Source organism: Meriones unguiculatus, chromosome 4, assembly GCF_030254825.1.
Source record: "Meriones unguiculatus strain TT.TT164.6M chromosome 4, Bangor_MerUng_6.1, whole genome shotgun sequence".
Taxonomy (NCBI): domain Eukaryota; kingdom Metazoa; phylum Chordata; class Mammalia; order Rodentia; family Muridae; genus Meriones; species Meriones unguiculatus.
The window spans coordinates 106,635,023-106,651,931 of record NC_083352.1 but is presented as its reverse complement, the minus strand read 5'-3'; the positions used below and the strand labels follow the sequence as shown (position 1 = coordinate 106,651,931).

The window sequence follows — 16,909 nt, the reverse complement described above, 5'->3', positions numbered from 1 at the left end:
GTCTGGCTCAATGCACCAATGAGTTTATCAGGGTTACTTATGGAGTGTGGGCATGGAGTGATTTCCAGGGTCATGAATAACTCCAAGACATTCAGGTAAGTTGCAACCCTGGAGCTTTCTGACAGTTCCCTCCCCTGCGGTCCTTACTCTTATATAACTCTGAGGAGTGACAGGTCTTGTGGATCTTCTAGGCTTCAGGGCATCCTAAGACTTACGAGTTGTTTACTTCATTTTCTTAAGGAGCCTGCCTCCAGGATGGAAATCTTTTAATGTGGAGAATATTGCTACATATCACCATCTAGCCCTCTCTTCATCCCTATCTTTGCTGTATACCTTACACTCTCTTCTTTTACACATTTGTGTGTCTGTACACATATAGCACAACAGCTGTGGCTGTAGGTCAGAGAAGACAACTTGGAAGAGTTGATTCTCTCCTTTCACTATCTAGATTCTTGGGATGGAACAAGGTTACCAGGCTTGGCAGCAAGTGCCTTTACCTGATGGGCTATCTCACTGACTCCCAGAGCAAAAGACAGTATTCTGGCCATACATGTTCTGTAGGAGGGCGCTGCTTGGTCGTAGTGTGATATGACATCTAATGGAGCCAGAACTTTGGTGGGGGTGAGTGAGTGCCTCTGAACCTCAGCTTTCTGTGCAAATGAGGGTGGTGACATTACTTGAGATGGTGCTAGGAAAGCAAAGACTGAGCTCTTGTTCCTTTTTCTCCTCTCAGTGACAACTTGACCCTAAGCTCAGAGGCACCTCTCAGAATCCACCCAAGATCTTTTGAAGGACAGCTCTTTCCTGCACGTTTATGTCTAGACTCAGTGTTTCACTCCAGCAGCTTGGTGGCTATATCTGTCTGTGTTACTGTCCAATTTGAAATGTTGAGTCCTTTACAAACAGAGTTCAGTGGACTGGAAAGCACTCCATCACGACAGGACCGTTCATTTCATTTCATTATCATTTTGTCTGACATCTGAGAAGGCTTAGCTGACTGTGTAAGAAGTTTAAGTGACTTTCCAATTAAAAAAAAAAGGGTGCATGTCTGATTACTTTCAGAGCTGACAAGAATAGGGCTAGAAAAACTCTTCCAGGCAATGGAAGTTGAAGGGGCAGTATAGTTCAGAATTCTTTCTTCAAGGTCAGTATTGATCACAGCCTGTACAGCCTCCACTGAGAATTTGTGCTCTGATCCCGGCTTCATTCGATGCACTTGAAAACATCCCGTGCTTTTTAGCGCACTTTCATCAGGCACCAGAAATCTTGTTGACAACGTTAATTTGCTTAGCAAAGCCTTTCTTGAAGATCTGAGAGGATAAACTTTAACCTGGCCTCTATCAGGATGGCTATAAATTAGAGGCCTCCAAATTGATGAGGTTACTTGGCTCACATCTACTGTGTCTTGTTAATAAAGACATAACACAACTGGGGAGCTGGTTCAGTAAGATGTACAGACAGGAGGAACCCCAGAACCCACATAAAAACCAGGGTGTGAGGAGGCAGAGACAGAAGGCTCTCTAAGGCTGAACTAGTGAGCTCTGAGTTCAGTGAATGAGTCAAAATATAATAAAAAGGTAAAGAGTGACTGAGGAAGATACCTAATGCTAACTTCTGGACTCTACATGAGCGAATGCAGACACACATGCAAAAGCAAAAAAAAAAAAAAAAAAAAGGAAGAGCAGCACATGCTGTTGACATGGGAATGTCAGTCCACAGTGGCCCATCTCTCTGGCAGAACATCTGATTTGAATTGCCTTGTTCGCCTGTGGATTTTCTACTGATCAACCAATGAGGTTTTATTCACTTTGTATTCCCCCATAAGTTCCCCCTCCCCTCCTTGCCTACCCCTTCTTCACGCATGCCCCTCCTCAAGTCCACTGATAGGGGAGGTCCCCCTCTCCTTCCTTCTGATCTTAGTCTATCAGACCTCATCAGGAGTGGCTGCATTGTCATCTTCTGTGGCCTGGTAAGGCTGCTCCCCCCTCAGGAGGAGGTGATCGAAGAGTAGGCCAATCAGATTATGTCAGAGGCAGTCCCTCTTCCCATTACTATGGAACCCACTTGGACACTGAACTGCCATGGGCTACATCTGTGCAGGGGTCAACCAATGATTTTTAAGGGAACTTTTGGTCTTTGTCACCTACATGAGTTCTTGCAGTTGGTAAGAAGGATCCCTGGGGCTCATTAGCCAGCCAGCCTGACTAAACTAGTGAGCTCTGAGTTCAGTGAGAGAGTCAAAAAAATCTGTCACTGCTAGATGACACAGTGACAGATCTGGATTCTCTTTCTGGTTTTGCTTCTGGTGAGATGTGCACATCTTTCTGGTGTTTGGTTTCACTTTTCCTCAGTAATCCTCCATTTCCTACATATCAGAATTGTGAAGGCTGAATTCAGGGACTTTAGGGGACCAAAGAAAGACTGCAGACATGCTTCATGTGGAAGCTGAGCAGCAGGGCCTCTCCGATCTGAGCCTGAAAAGTGATGGATGGGTTAATCAGAAATCTGAAGGCTCTTCAAGAGGGGCTACCGTAAAGGAGACAGAGAGAAAATTGGAAATGTCATAGGGACATTTGGCACGACAGGTTGCTATTTAGATGGTGTCAGGGCTCAGGCAGAGCACCAGGCTCCTAAGGAAGATGGATTGCTCAGCCAAGTTTGATCTTGACTGGTCCATTACAGGGCTTATACCCAGGCAAGAGGGACTAGGATAAAGGTGAGCTACCAGGTGATCACTGTTAAAAGGGAAGGTACTATGATACCAACCCCCCAAATGGAGACAACCCAAGTACTTATTAACTAACAAGCAGAGAAAGGATAGCATAGCCACATGGCGGAATATCATTCAGCCATGAAAAGCTCCTGAGGCATGCTGTGATGTGGACGAACCAGACGAAAGGTGCCGGTCACAAAAGGCCACGAAGTGACTGGATGACTCTACCCATGTGGAGCCTCATAAAGGGCAAGAGTACGAGGGTGGAGAGGGCCAGTGTTTGCCAAGGGCCTGCAGCCATGCTGTGTATGGCATGTGTGGTGAGGGGAAGGGTGATGAGGTGTTCTGAAGGAGCCGGGGGTGTCTGGAGAAGTCTGTGATTACACTAGAAGCCACCGAATTGCACATCTTAAAAGGCGAATTAATGGGCTATGGGGAGAGAAGCCATGTCTCCCACTGTGGGAGACAGAGTAGGAGACTGTGCTGGCGAGAGGCTCTGACCCCAAGCTGGGAAACTGAATGCCTTTAGATTCATGCTTTTTCTTTTTAAATTATGTTTGTGTTTGTGTGTGGGTAAGTGCATGTGCATACAAGTGTTCTCAGGAGAGGGTGTGGGATTCCTCTGGAGCAGGAGTTACAGACAACTGGTGTGCTTCCTGACATGGGTGCCGGGAACTGAACCTGGGTCCTCGGCAAGAGCAGTGCATGCTTTTAACCCCTGAGCCATCTCTGCAGCTCCGGGCAGAGCACCTTACCGTCTAGAGTTCTCCTCACTAAGATTCTGCTGCACAGACTGTGGTTACCGGGCGTCCAGGTCTTAGTTGGCCATGTCATGTTTGTTTCCACAACTTGTTGATTGTGAGGGAGAGGAGCAGTGACCGTGAGGGTGGCTAGCTGGCCTGCAGTTGACTGTCTCATTCCCCACACATGTATGCTTCAGAGCCTTTCTCTGAACCGCAGGCTAATGGGTGCTGGGAAGGACTTGGGGTCCCGAGCCTGAAGACTATGCTTCGATCTTGGCCAAATCTGTTTTCTTCTGTAAATATTAACATCTGGCAAAGGACCCAGAGGTTTCTGCAGCTCTCAGACCCTCCTCCTCAAGATTCTCCTTTCCACCTCCCTTCTTAGCATCTTCGGTGACAAACCATGCCAGCTCCCCCACAGAGAACTTATGTAACTTTTGGTGTTTTGATCTTTTCAAAAAGTCACACCCTGGCCAGCGAGGTGACTCGGGCGGTAAAGGCTCCACCGCCAATCCTAAAGATCCGAGTTCAATCCCCAGGGCCCATGTGATGGAAAGAGAGGGCAATCCTTATAAGTTGCTGTTTGGCTTCCACATAGCCTCATCCCCCACCCCAGTAAATTGATTAAAATGATTTTAAAATAAAAAATGGAAGAGGTGCCTTTGATCTTTCTTAGGACTGTTATTTGAAAACACCCGGGAGCCCCACGCCTGGCTGTCTGGGCTGGACATTAGCCTCATTTCTGTAATCTGGCAATGCTGTCATGAGGTGAAGTCCAGGTTATACAGAGAAGTGCCCTGGCTTGTCTTGGTCCAAGATCTGCCCAGGGGACCAATGTATCACTCTCCTGTCCTTCTTGAGGCCTGTTTATCATTCCTGTTTTGATCCCAAGAGAGCTGAAAACACAGCGTGCAGCACTTCATTTGTCCAACCCAATTGCTTAGGTGGAAAACAAGGCCACGGGTTCAGAGCCGCAGATAAGCCTGTCCCGTCTCGCTGCGGGGACATGGGTTTGAACAGATATTGACTTCTGAGAGTTACGGGCTGAGGAGGCTGTCGAGGGGGAAGGAAAGTAGAAGAGGAGTTTGTTACAGTGAGAAAGGTTAGGGATGACTCAACAGCTCAGGGTGGGAAACTAAGTAATAAAGTAAGTGTGTAATTGTGGGCTGCCAAGCAGACAGTGGGCTAATACCAGAGTGACAGTTGAATGCAGAGGGGAGACTGAGCACCAGGAGAGAGTAGGCGAGATGGAAAAATAAAGAAAGAGGGAATAAAAGCCAACACAGAGGGGGAGCGCTCAGGATCCTGTCACATTGTCTTAGGAGGAATTAAGCAGCCAGACAAATTGCCAGTGTACTTTGTTTGGGAAACATGATCAGACAGTCTGGGAGCAGAGCTCTGGGGAGAGGAGGGGGTCATCGATGGAGGGTCCTGGGAGTGGCTTGCACGGACTTGGCCTGGGAGTAGTGGGGACTTGGTAAAGTTTGCAGGTGTTGTCGGAGCTCAGGGCGGAGATGATGCTTGGAGGGTATGCTTGGGTCTCCTTGATGCCCTTGTTCAGAAAGAGAACATAGAGTTAGGATATGCCACCGAGAGTGCCTGGGTCCTTAGACCTCTGTTTCCCGTGAAGACACTGAGGCAAGCTGCTTGCTCCGTGTCATTTACATGATGGGATGCTTGCTTCTTACCTGTCTGCAATCTTCCTCCTCAGCCTCCTTCCAAGCCACAGAGGTGATCCACACGCACATTTCCGCACTCCAGTTACAGGGAGGGCCTTCCTGGCAGCTGCACATTGAGAGGGGACAATGTGTCTTCGGCATTCGGTGGCTTTCTTTTTTCTCCTTTAGGAGGGGCTCCATTGGGCTCTCACCTACTGCCCCAGGAAAGCCTGTGTTTTCATGCATTCCAAGAACGAAGCAAGCTCAGACACTGGCGAAGACACAGTTCAGATCAACGTCAAGTTCACATGGCAGCTCACCTCTAGGGTCATAGAGAGAGACCTCTGGAGGAAGGTCTTCCTGTCCCAGACCTGCTATGGATCCTCTTGGCCACAGTAATGTACTCAGTGGTGAGGGCATTTTTCTTCTGGAAGGTTCTGTTCACATCTCAGAGGTTCTGACACAATGAAAAAAAGGAGATTTGTTTCCTTTGAAATGAACAAGTGGAGAAGGGCTGGCACAGTGGAAGATGGCCACTATGCTTCCTGGATAGGGAACAACTTTTGAGGTCTTTTTGTCTCTCTGACCTGCCAGAAACAAGGGCTTGGAGGGCAAGCAGGCCTGAAAGCCTCTGGGCAAGTCCCTGATGAAAGGAACACCTGACAAAACAGAGGAAGTTTCTAGAGTACTGTCCAGGCCTAGCTAATGCTTCATGAAGACAAAAGAAGCTATAATTTGTTTTCAGAGAGTAATTTTATTGTCTCTTAATGCAAAAAAGGTAAGATAAATTCCCTATTATTTTATAATAACCATATCAATTTTATAAGAACGCAATATTGTAATAACCACTTTATAGCAAGTGATGAATGTCTAATTGCCTTTCTTACATATTAGCATATTGTAATTTACCACCACCATTGTGGTGGGCTCCTTTTTTTTCTTCCTTCATTTTGGTTTTTCATTATTGAAAACCTTTTTCTAAAGTGGCTCATTCGAGCTTCCATTGTAGAGTTCAGCCACAAGCCTGTGTTCCTGCCATCACCTCTCTTTTCAGATGGTAAATTACCCTGAGAGGTTTAATGAATAAATGAATAAATTAATTAATAATGACCAGAGAAGGTGTTCAGTCAGCACCTGGTGAATGGTGACTGCTTCACTTTTATGAAAGATGAACTCAGACAGGCCCCACTCCAGCACACCCCTTCCTGAGTCTTCTGGCATGGTCTGCCAGTGAGTGGGACAAGCGGGAAGTTATTACTTAATCTCAAACACAAAAATGAGTCTTAAGATGAGCTGCAGGCTGGCCTCACGCTTGGGCACTGGAGGTGACCAGGGGTGGGGACTGCATCCCAGCGACTTCACGTAGCTGGTGGAGGCCTTGTGCTCCCTCCGGGTGCCAAACTGTCACAGGATGTCCACCCTGTTGGTGGCACTCCCAGCATCCCCCAAAAGGTTCAGAATCCTGGACAAGGGGTGAGTGTGTGGTGGTGGGGGTGGAAGGGCAGCAATCATTTAAGTTCCTGCTGTTGATAAACCAGGTAAGTGGAGAAGCTATTGTCAGGGCTGGGGAGATGGCACAGTGGGTAAAGGCACTTGTGGCCAAGCCTGTCAACCTGGGGCTGATCCCTGGGACCCACCAAGTAATGGGAGAGAAATGATTTCCTCAAATGGTCTCCTGACCTCCACACGTATCTCTGTCTGTCTGCCTGTCTGTCTGTCTGTCTCTTTCTCTGTCTCTGTGTGTCTCTCTCTCATATACACACACAAGTAAAACAAATGTGAGAATTTTAAGCAGAAGCTAGTGGCTGAGAGATGGCATACTGCTATTGCAGAGGATCCGAGTTCGGTTCTCAGCAGCTGCATCGCTCACAACCGCCCATAACTCTAGTTCCTTTGAGGGCACTTGCGTTCATGTAAACAAACCCATATTCACACGCGTACACATCTGATTAAAAACAAAGATAAAAAGGCATAGAAAGAAGCTAACAAACAGAAAGGAAAGGGCAGGAAACAGCAGAGTGCAGTGTGTGGAAGGGGTGAGGAGTGCCAGAATGGCAGTGCTCCTCTGTGCGGAGAGCGGGAAGGAGGATGGAGGCAGAAGGATGCAGTTGCAAAGGCCCTGAATGGCTCAAGCATGTGGCCAACTCAGAAAGGGGAAGTTGGCTTTGAAGTTCTGAGCTCTCTGCAGCTCCCGAGCAATGGATGGCCAGTATCAGATAAAGATGGAGCGTGTCTCCAAGCTGTACTGACAGACACGGCCAGGATTTATTTGGCCAGTCTCTTGCTTTCCGATGGCTACCTCAACCTGAGGAGCCTGTATCCTAGTACCTGGTCTCATGGCCTGTATTGAGAACAAGCCAGTCAGGAACCAGGATTCTGTAGGATGTGGGGTCGAGTGATGGCAGCATCTGTAGCCAGCCTGTTCCACACCAGGACACGGCTGTCCCCATGTTCATCAATGCCCTGGTGGCCTCAACTCCCTGCACAAAGTCAGGTTTCATCTCCAACTTACATTTTTTTCCTTAAGGAACAACACGTGTCACCTAAAACTTTCTTTGACAAGCCTGTAACTGGAATAATTAGATACATAACGAACAATGAGGAGGGAAGCGATTCTAAGTATATTTTGAGCACGGCGTCCCCACCACCCGTTCCCTGCAAATGTCACTTGTGGAACATTCGTCTGTTTGTCTTGAAGCACAAAACTTCTTCCTCTGTTCTCTTTCAAAGTAGTTGAGAGTGTTCTCAGTCTCTGTGCTGAACCATGGCAAGTCACTCCCAAATTAAAGTGCTCAAAACCTTTATTTTTAAAGCCCGAACGGCGCCCATCAAAGCTGCGCTCAGAACGTATCTTTTTAGTTTCTACTGAGCACATTCATCGGCAAATGTCAGCTAGGCTCTCATTTAAATAATGTGACAGCTCCGAAAAGCTGCCAGATGAAGATGGCTCCCAATTGTTAAAAGTACAACAAAGAAAGTCCAAAAAGTTTCCCCCCACCACAAAGAATTTATCATTAATAATTTACGAGAGCAACTTAGATGTGGTCTCCCATGAAGGAATTGCGCATGTGCTCTCTCTCCCTTTCTCTCTCTTTCTAAGTGGGGGCTGTGAGGACCTTACAGAAGAATGCCCTGGGACTTTCACCCAAGGGGGAAGGGAGGAGAAAGCTCTAAGTATATGGGATTATTATATGTCAATCAAAACCTAAAATAAAAAAACTTAAAAAAATCAATCTCAGGAATATGAGATCCTAAATGGACCTAAGAAACACATTAAGTTGAACATTAAAATAAAAAAAGTAAAGATATTTTTTTTAAGGCTGTGTGTGGTGGTGTATGCCTTTAATTTCAGCGCGAACGTGGCAGAGACAGGTGGAACTTTGTGACTTTGAGTTCAGCCTGGTCTACATAATTAACTCTAAGCCGGCCAAAGCTGCACAGTGAGACTGTGCCTTAGCCAGACCAGACCAAACCAAACCAAACCAAGTCAAAAACAAACAAATGAACAACACTCCCCACCCCTGCCTGTCAAATCACAGCATACAATGAAAAAGTAAAGGTTCTTTTTTGGAAGCTTGCTTCTCACATTCAACATGGGTGCAGAAAGGGCTGCATGACTTGACGGATACAGCCTTTTGTTTGCTTGTTTTTCGAAACAGGGTTTGTCTGTGCAGCCTTGGCTGTCCTGGAACTCTCTCTCTCTGTAGACCAGGCTGGCCTCAAACTCACAGAGAACCACCTGCCTCTGCCTCCCGAGCCCTGGGATTAAAGGTGCGTGGCACTATTGCCTGGCTAGATACATCTTTTAAAAGCATGTTTTTAAAACCCAAATCCCTGAACTTTTCAGTTGCTCTTGTGGAGTAAATCTAGCCTCTCTTGCTTGGTGGCTGCCTGTATGGGGGCCTGTGTGTACATGTCTATAGGCAGTTGTGCATGTGTGTACATGTGTGTGCAGAGGCTAGCACTGGTGGCTTCCTCTATTGCTTTCCACTTTTTTTTTTTTTTAAGACTAGTTTGTTAGATAATCCTGGAACGTATGAATTGAGCTAGACTGGCTTTGCCATCAAGCTCCAGGGATCCTCCAGTCTCCCCTTCTCCTGTGGTAGGATTACAGGTATGTGCTGCCGTGTCTTGCTTTTCTCTGAAGGCTGGGCATTGAAACCAGGTCCTCATGCTTGTGAGACAAACATTTTACTGACTGAGCCATCTCCCCGATCCCTTCATCTCATATCTAAAAAGAAATCTCACATTGCTGATGGACCTCTCAATGGATTGGAAGGAGGGCCATAGAGGTCTGTGACTCAGGGAGGGGGGTTGGGGCTCCTAGAACAGAAGCTGGGGCATGAGTGATGGACAGGGCAAAAGGTTCAGGAAGTGGCCTCTTGCCCTCAAGGCTTCTTTGGACTAAACCCAGTTTCTTTCTTTCTTTTTTTCTTCCTTTTTTTTTTTTTTCTTTCTTTCTTTCTTTCTTTCTTTCTTTCTTTCTTTCTTTCTTTCTCTCTCTCTCTCTCTCTCTCTCTCTCTCTCTCTTTCTTTCTTTCTTTCTTTCTATTAATCACAGGTTATTTACTTTGTATCCCAGCTGTGGCCCCCTCCTTCATTCCCTCCCAATCCCACCCTCCCTCCCTCATCTTCTCCCTGCCCCTATCCAAGTCCACTAACAGGGGAGGACCTCCTCCCCCTCCATATGACCCTAGCTTATCAAGTCTCAGGACTGGCTGCAATGTCCTCTTCTGTGGCCCAGTTTCTGTAGAAAATGGTAGGACAGAGTGTAACTTGGAGGAGAAACAGTAGGTAACAGATGTAGCTGAGAATGCTAGGGTACCCTGAGCCCCGAGCCCCCCTTGCCGTTTAAAACACCTGATAACTGAGGAGACAGACACCCTGGTCAGTGCTGCAAGCTTCAGGTGCTTTTCTGCTTTTCATGAGAAATGCAAGGTTCTTTCTTTCTCTGTTGTTGCTCTTGTGTGACTGTCTCTTTGAGGCAAAGTGGCTGCTTTGGAGCACTGGGTTGGCATGTTTTCCATCAGACTCTGGTTGTGTTCCGGACAAATAGGGAGGAAGTTTGTATGTGTGAACAGTCTGCTTTGGTCCCCAGCTGTGAACACAGCAGTCCCTAGGTGTCTCATTTCCTTTGCATTCAACTGGGAAACATCTCTGATTTCTAAGTTTCAAACCCCTTTGTCTGCCCAGTCTTGGTGGCCAGACCTCCTGGGTGTGTGTTCCTTAGCATGGGCTGTGTGTCCCCCAGCCTGGGAAGTGCAAAGAAGCTGATGGTGCATTCGATTTTTTGAGTTTTAGACGTCTTTCCCAGCATGGATCAGAACAGGCATTTTTGTTCTGAGCAGCAGGTCCCAGGAAGGCGGGGAACAGTGCCTGGTTATGGGGGAGCTCAGGGCAGGGGTGCATTTTGTTCCCAAGCAATTATCATCCTCTGACAGAGCTAACCACACCCCAAAACGATCCATTTTCTCAGTGCAGAATAAAAGCGTTGGATTTTTTTTTTTTTTTTTTTTTGGTGTGGTAACTATGCAATTAGTTCTTACCCGTGCGCTGTCTATCACTCGGGGGGTTGTTTGCTACATGTTCAGTGGCAACCGATTCTTTGATATAACCATTCAGAAAACGGACCCTTACTTCCTATCTCTGAAGGCAAGAGAGACTTCCATCAGAAGCAGCTTATTGGATTAGGAAAGCGAGAGGAACAGGAGAGCTGCCCGATCTGGTTGCAGGATGGAGTCAAAAGGGGCCACTGGTCTTTCTGTTGGGACCGTCTGCAGTCTCATGGTCCAGACTCCTAAAGCATCTCATCAGGCTGTACCACGGGGCCCTCATGTAAGTCCTTGACTTTGAGTGTCCTGACTTGGTGTGGCTAGAAGCAGCCCAAGCAATATAGGGCTTATACAGTCTGCAGGGGAAGCCACGTGGAAACCAAGGCTCAGAATAATTGGGAACGGGGAACTTTTAGGGTAAAAAATCTACTTCCCTTTGTGTGGAACAGGCGAACAAAAGGAGAGAGCAAGGCGAGGCTGAGCTAATTAAGCACAACTTTGAACTTTTCGTTCTGTTCTTTTTCACTCTTGTGGTTATCGAAGTTGTGCGCCTGGTAACAGGCAAGAAGGGTACTGCGGTGTCACTGCACACCAAAAATGAAAGACAGTCTCCCAGGTATGAAGGTTCACACCTGGAGTCCCATTGCTTTGGAAACTGAGGCAGGAGGATAGCTGTGAATTTGAGGCTAGCCTGGCCTGTAAAAAAAGCGGGGGGGACATAAAGACATGCACATACTTTCTCAACAAGAAGAGCAAACATGGTAACCAGCTGCCCTAAGCAGGTTAGAGAGAAGCTGAACACTGGAAGTTAGGATGGCGTTCTGTGACAGGGCTTTACCAATGACAATGTCCTTGGAATTTATCATTCCTCTCAATGCTACATGTTATTGTGAAGCAGAATGGGGCACAGCCAGGCTTCTGAAAGAGCTAAGGAGCTGGGGGGGGCGGTAACCACAATAGTCTTCCCACAGCCTGCACAGACAGAACTCATCTTCACTGGGCTGCTTTAGCTGCAAACTAAAAGGCTGGGGTCAAAGGCTCAAGGCAAGGAGTGTGGTGATTTCAAAATGAAACCCTGTGTCTTTCTTGCTTGTCCCTGAGTTGAAAAGAAGCCCAAGTGGCCATATTAGCTGATTGTCAGAGCCGTAAAGAGATGCCGTGGAGCTCTGGAGGGCCAATTTGTTCATTGGCTGCCATGACATGTGAGGCTGAGCTCCCCAGCATCACCATGTGACATGTCAGGGTGCTGCCATCTACCCTGCCATCCTCTCTGATGAAGAAACCACAAGGACATTAACAAGGCCAGGCACAGAGACCCCTATAATCCCTTCATTCAGGAGTTGGAGGCAGGAGGACTGTGTGTTCTAGACCAGCTTGGACTATAGAGAGTCCTTGTCTCTAAAAGAAGAAAATCAGTATCTGGAGGTATGGGTCATATGTTCTGTGCTTCTCTGGCCTGTAAGAAGCCTGGGCTTGACCCCTCAGTACCCACAGAATCCAACAAAACGAGGGTCAGCAATGCCCGCAATAGAAAGAACTCATCCCCAGAAGGCTCTAATGGCTGGATATTTACCTGTCTCTTGTGTATCTTCTGGGTCTATTTCTGCAGCAAAATTCACACCTTATTCCTGAGCTCCGAGTGAGGTGCTGATTGTAGATTCATCTTTCATTTCTTTGTTCTAGAATATATGCAAGTAGAACTGGTGGCTAAGAAGAGCAAAGGCCTTTGTGGCCCCAGCTGACTACCCGAGTTTAATCCCAGGCTCCACAGGGAGAAAGAAAGCAGACTCCTTCAAGCTTATCCTCTGACCTTCACAGGCAAAGGTTCAGGCACAGACACAGGCTCAGCCACAGGCTCAGCCACTGGCCCATGTAATAAAAGAAGAAAGACAAAGGAGCACTCTTGGGGAAAGCTGTGATGCAACAAGTCCCTTTTTGGTCAGGGTCTCTGCTGGAGACCAAAGTCTCAAGGGGTCCCAGGAGCACTGAGGGCTGCGCTGAAGATGGGGAGATACTGGAGACCCTTCTGCACCCCAAAGTAGGCTTTGGATCCCTCTTGTCAGGCCCTCCACAACCTTTTCCAGCATCTTCTAAAAAGGAGCTGGACCAAAAGGAAAGGTCTTTGTTTGGTTTTTGTTGTTCTTTGGTTGGTTGGTTTTTCTAGAGAAGGTTTCTCTGTGTAGACCTGGCTATCCTGGAACTTGCTCTGTAGACCAGGGCGGCTGTAAACTAACAGAGAGCCACCTGCCTCTGCCTCCCAAGTGCTAGGATAAAAGGTGTGAACCACCACTGGGCTTATGTCTTTTTTTTTTTTCCTAGAGGGAAAATTCTGGGCTGGAGAGATGGTTTTGTGCTTAAGACTACTTTTCCAGAGGACCAGCATTCAATTCCCAGCACCTACATGGCAGCTCACAACTGTCTCTAACTCCAGGATCCAACACCCTCACACAGAAAAAACATGCAGGCAAAACATCAATGCACATAAAAAATTATTTTTGAAAAAAGTGAACTTCACACAGCATGGACAAACCATTTAAAGACATACAGTTCTGTGGCTTCGTAGCTTAAAAACAGCTAGAGAGGCCCAAGGAGATGTGTTAAGGCTCTTTCAATTCACCATTCTTTCAACTACAAATGCCGCCCCCTGAGGCCATAGGGAGAACAAGTAAATATTTGTCCCTGGCAAACATAGTCGGGGTGGATGACCCGAATTGTCCTGATGACGATCCCAGCTGTAGTGTTGTCCTGCTGTCGGGAACTTGCGGGCAAACGTCATCCAGGTGGCCCTCTAGCAGCCCATCGATGGCACAGATTCAGGGGTGACTTGTAAAGATGCCTTTGGCCTTTAACCTGTGGGATCCACACTGTTCCTTGCTTCCTTCTAGAAAGACACAGCCACCTTCTGCGTTGCCAGCCGGAGTTTCCATGAGTACAGATTCCTGAACACAGTGGCCTCTTGGCGGTCGCCTTATCCTGCTCTCCCCATAGGGAGAAACTCCTCCATCGTGGCCGAGGTGACCTGGGGAGGTTGTGGTCTGACAGCGAGAGGTGCAGCTTGGAGAGATGGAGGATGGGGCTTGAACCCTGGTGATGAGTATGTTTCCTGGATGTGAATTCTTTTTTTTTTTTTTTTTCCCACACGCTAAGATCTAGTATTGAAAAGCCCGAGGCTCACGCTGGGGGAGTCAGGCTCTGTGGATGAGGGGGACTCTGGGTACATCCCTCAGGGCCTTCACTCTAGTCTCGAGGAGGTGTGGTGGGATACGCCAGCACTGGGGATAGCATCTCAAACCCACACACCCAGCTTCTGCTCTCTCCGGAGACTGAGGCTCAGCTGTAGGGTGGATGCTCTTTTATTGGCCTCCAGGCCACCAAAGCTCACCAAGGCATGTCCCAATCACTCATCACTCAACAGATTTCTCCACCAGGAGATCCCATGAACTCCACTGTGTTTCTTTTGCTGATTTACCTGGCACATAGCCACTGCCCATGCCTACTACCCATGTATCTATCACAGCTCTTGGTGGGGCCTGGCCAAGGTTAGATTGCCTTTTTTTTTTTTTTTCCAGAGATGCATCACCATGTCTAATTTATGAGGCTCTGGGGATCAGAATCAGAGCCTTGTGCATCTAGGCAAGCACCCTACCAACAGCCATATCCATGGCCTTCACACTGTTTCTTGACTCCTCTGTTCTGTATGGGCTTTCTAAGAAAGCCCTTGAGACAGCCTATCTGGAGAAATGATTGGGAGGCTACTTTGCCCAGCACTCTTCTAGCAACCACTTCACTTCTAGCTGTCCAGAAAGTCGGGTACACCAGGAGGGCCAGTCCCTGGTCTGAGGGATTAGGGTACTTGGGTCTAAACAGCTCCTTTAATGTATGGGCCAGCCATGTCTGCATGTCTCGTGACCACTGAGGACAAGCTTAAGAATATCTGGGAAGGCACTCAAAACCCATAGTCACTGTCTGTTGATCCTAATCTGATGTCCCTGTCCCCACAGGATGTGAGCTGTGGACATGGGGATGGGTCAGGTGTATATAGCCTCTTTTTTTTTTTTTAACAGGACCATTGTATGAGTCAAACTCATTCTCCCCCTGCTTCTGCCTCCTGGGTACTAGGTTACACCATACCAGAACCAGAGGTTTTGCCTCTTTCTCAGTTTTTTAAAACAGGGTTTCTCTGTGTAGCCTGGGTTGTTCTAGAACTCACTGTATAGACCAGGCTGGCCTTAGACTCACAGAGATCCACCTGCCTCTGCCTCATGAGTGCTGGGATTAAAGGAGTGTGCCACTGCCTTGAGCTCAAGGGTTCTCTTAAAGCATCACATGTATGAGATGGCTGTGTGATTTGTGGGGCCAAGTACAAAAGAAAAATGCAGGGTCCCTGGTTCTAAGAAAAATGAAGCGATGCTTCCCTTTTTCTTTGTCTTCTCCACCTGCCATGGTACCCACAACTTGATAGTTAAAATGTCACATTTCCTCAGGCACCAGGTTACCCACAGACACAAGTAAATGCCTGAAGACACCTGGACCCAACCCACCTCCCTCTGCTGAAGCCCAGGCCCTTCTCAGGTTTAGAGTGTGGTGGGTCACTGGGCAGGGTGGTCATAAAGCCCCAAGAACAGAGGCTATATCCTCCCAAGTAACAAGATGCTCCACCCATAGCTCCGGATATAGCCGAGTTAACATCCAGTATCAATCCTGACGATGGTTGATATTGGTTGTCAGCTTGACTACGTCTAGAATGAACTACTGTCCAGACATGGAGGGCACACCTGGGAGAGATTTTTTTTCCTTGGTTTGAAGTGGGTGAATCCCTTTCTAGTTGGGACCTTTTAGGTAGGAAGACACATCTTTTTGTTGTTGTTTTTGTTACTGTTTTTCAAGACAGGTTTCTTTGTGTAGCCCTGGTTGTGCTGGAACTAACTCTGTAGACCAGGCTGGTCTCCAACTCACAGAAACCCACCTGCCTCTGCCTCCCAAGTGCTGGGAGACACACATCTTTGATCCCGATTTTGAGGTGAGAAGACACCTGTAATCCAGGCCACACCTTCTGTTGGAAGCCTCTATAAGGACAGGGAAGAAGGAAGCTTTTGCTCTTTGCCTGCTTGCCCTTACCTTCATTCATTCCTTCACTGCCATTAGATCCTACTTCTTTGGGAGTCCAGCATACACAGAAGACTAGCTGAGACATCCTGTCTTATGGGACTGAGCAACTACTGGATTCTTGGACTTCATTTTCACAGGCAGCTGTTAACTGTTGGATTAGCTGGACTGCAGCTTTGAAATCATTCCAATAAATTCCCTTCATATGTATATACATATATGTGTATATGTATGTGTGTGTGTGTGTGTGTTCTGTTACTCTAGAGAACCCTGACTAATACAGCAATATAATTTTGAGTCTGCTTCTGGGGTGTCTGCCCTTCCTCTCCGAAGCAGCTTTACGTATGGAAACAACTGTTTATGGACTTGACAGAAAACTGCCCGGAGTTAGGGAAATGTGGGCCTCAGTAGCCCCTGTGAGTCTAGCGGTCTCCACGTTTGTGTGAGAAACCACATGGGAAACTCCCACCCAATGGGAGTTCCCAGCCCCCACTTGTCCTTTATAAGCCCTGACCATCCATGCAAGGTCCCCATCCTTGAGAACCCCCAAGCAGGGCGACTTGCAGTCAACACCTAGGACTTTTTGAGGCTTATTCAAGATGAAGAAGTAGGAAGGCTCACAGTGTCTCCCTGGGGAGTGAGCAGGAGGGCTGCCCAGTGAGGCCTCTGCAGCCAGGAAATCACCAAAGACAAGGGAAGACCCCAGGGAGTTCTCAAGATGGGGTGAGGACACTTTAGCCAGCTTTGCCTGAAAGTCCCTAGAGTCCTGCTCTCTGTTTCTACCTCAGTTCTTCCAGAGGACCGTGGACCTGCAGGTCATTTTGTAGCACAGTATTTGCCTTGTACGATTTTCGTAAGGCATGGTATGGGTGCTACTGCACTCCTGCACAGGGCATGTGGGGATACTGACTAATTGGGGAACCCCTGCTTCCCCACCATCATTATGTCCCTCCCAGGAGACTCATAGCAGAGGTACCTGGGTACACGGAGGGAACTTTTAAAACACTAGCTGAGTTCTGGTCTCTTATTTTTGTCTTCAATTTAACCTTCCATGGACTCCAATCCATATCAGTTTTAGCGGCAGAGTGGGATTTGGCTGTGAATCTCAGAGGAAGTGTCCACTGGAAAGGCTGGTTT

At 47.6% G+C, this 16,909-nt stretch overlaps 1 long non-coding RNA gene across 4 annotated transcripts; it reads left to right on the top strand.

Annotated features, from left to right (window-relative positions):
* The first annotated feature begins 6,372 nt into the window (after positions 1-6,372).
* Positions 6,373-15,988, top strand: LOC132653731 (uncharacterized). 4 transcript variants are annotated; one of them, XR_009591555.1, is made up of 3 exons: positions 8,463-8,885; positions 10,767-10,949; positions 13,552-15,988. It is a non-coding gene; the product is annotated as an uncharacterized LOC132653731 (long non-coding RNA). The 4 variants fall into 4 exon arrangements; XR_009591556.1 differs by lacking the exons at positions 8,463-8,885; positions 10,767-10,949 and adding an exon at positions 6,373-6,587; XR_009591558.1 differs by lacking the exon at positions 10,767-10,949 and having other exon boundaries at positions 8,458-8,885.
* Positions 15,989-16,909: the final 921 nt, after the last annotated feature.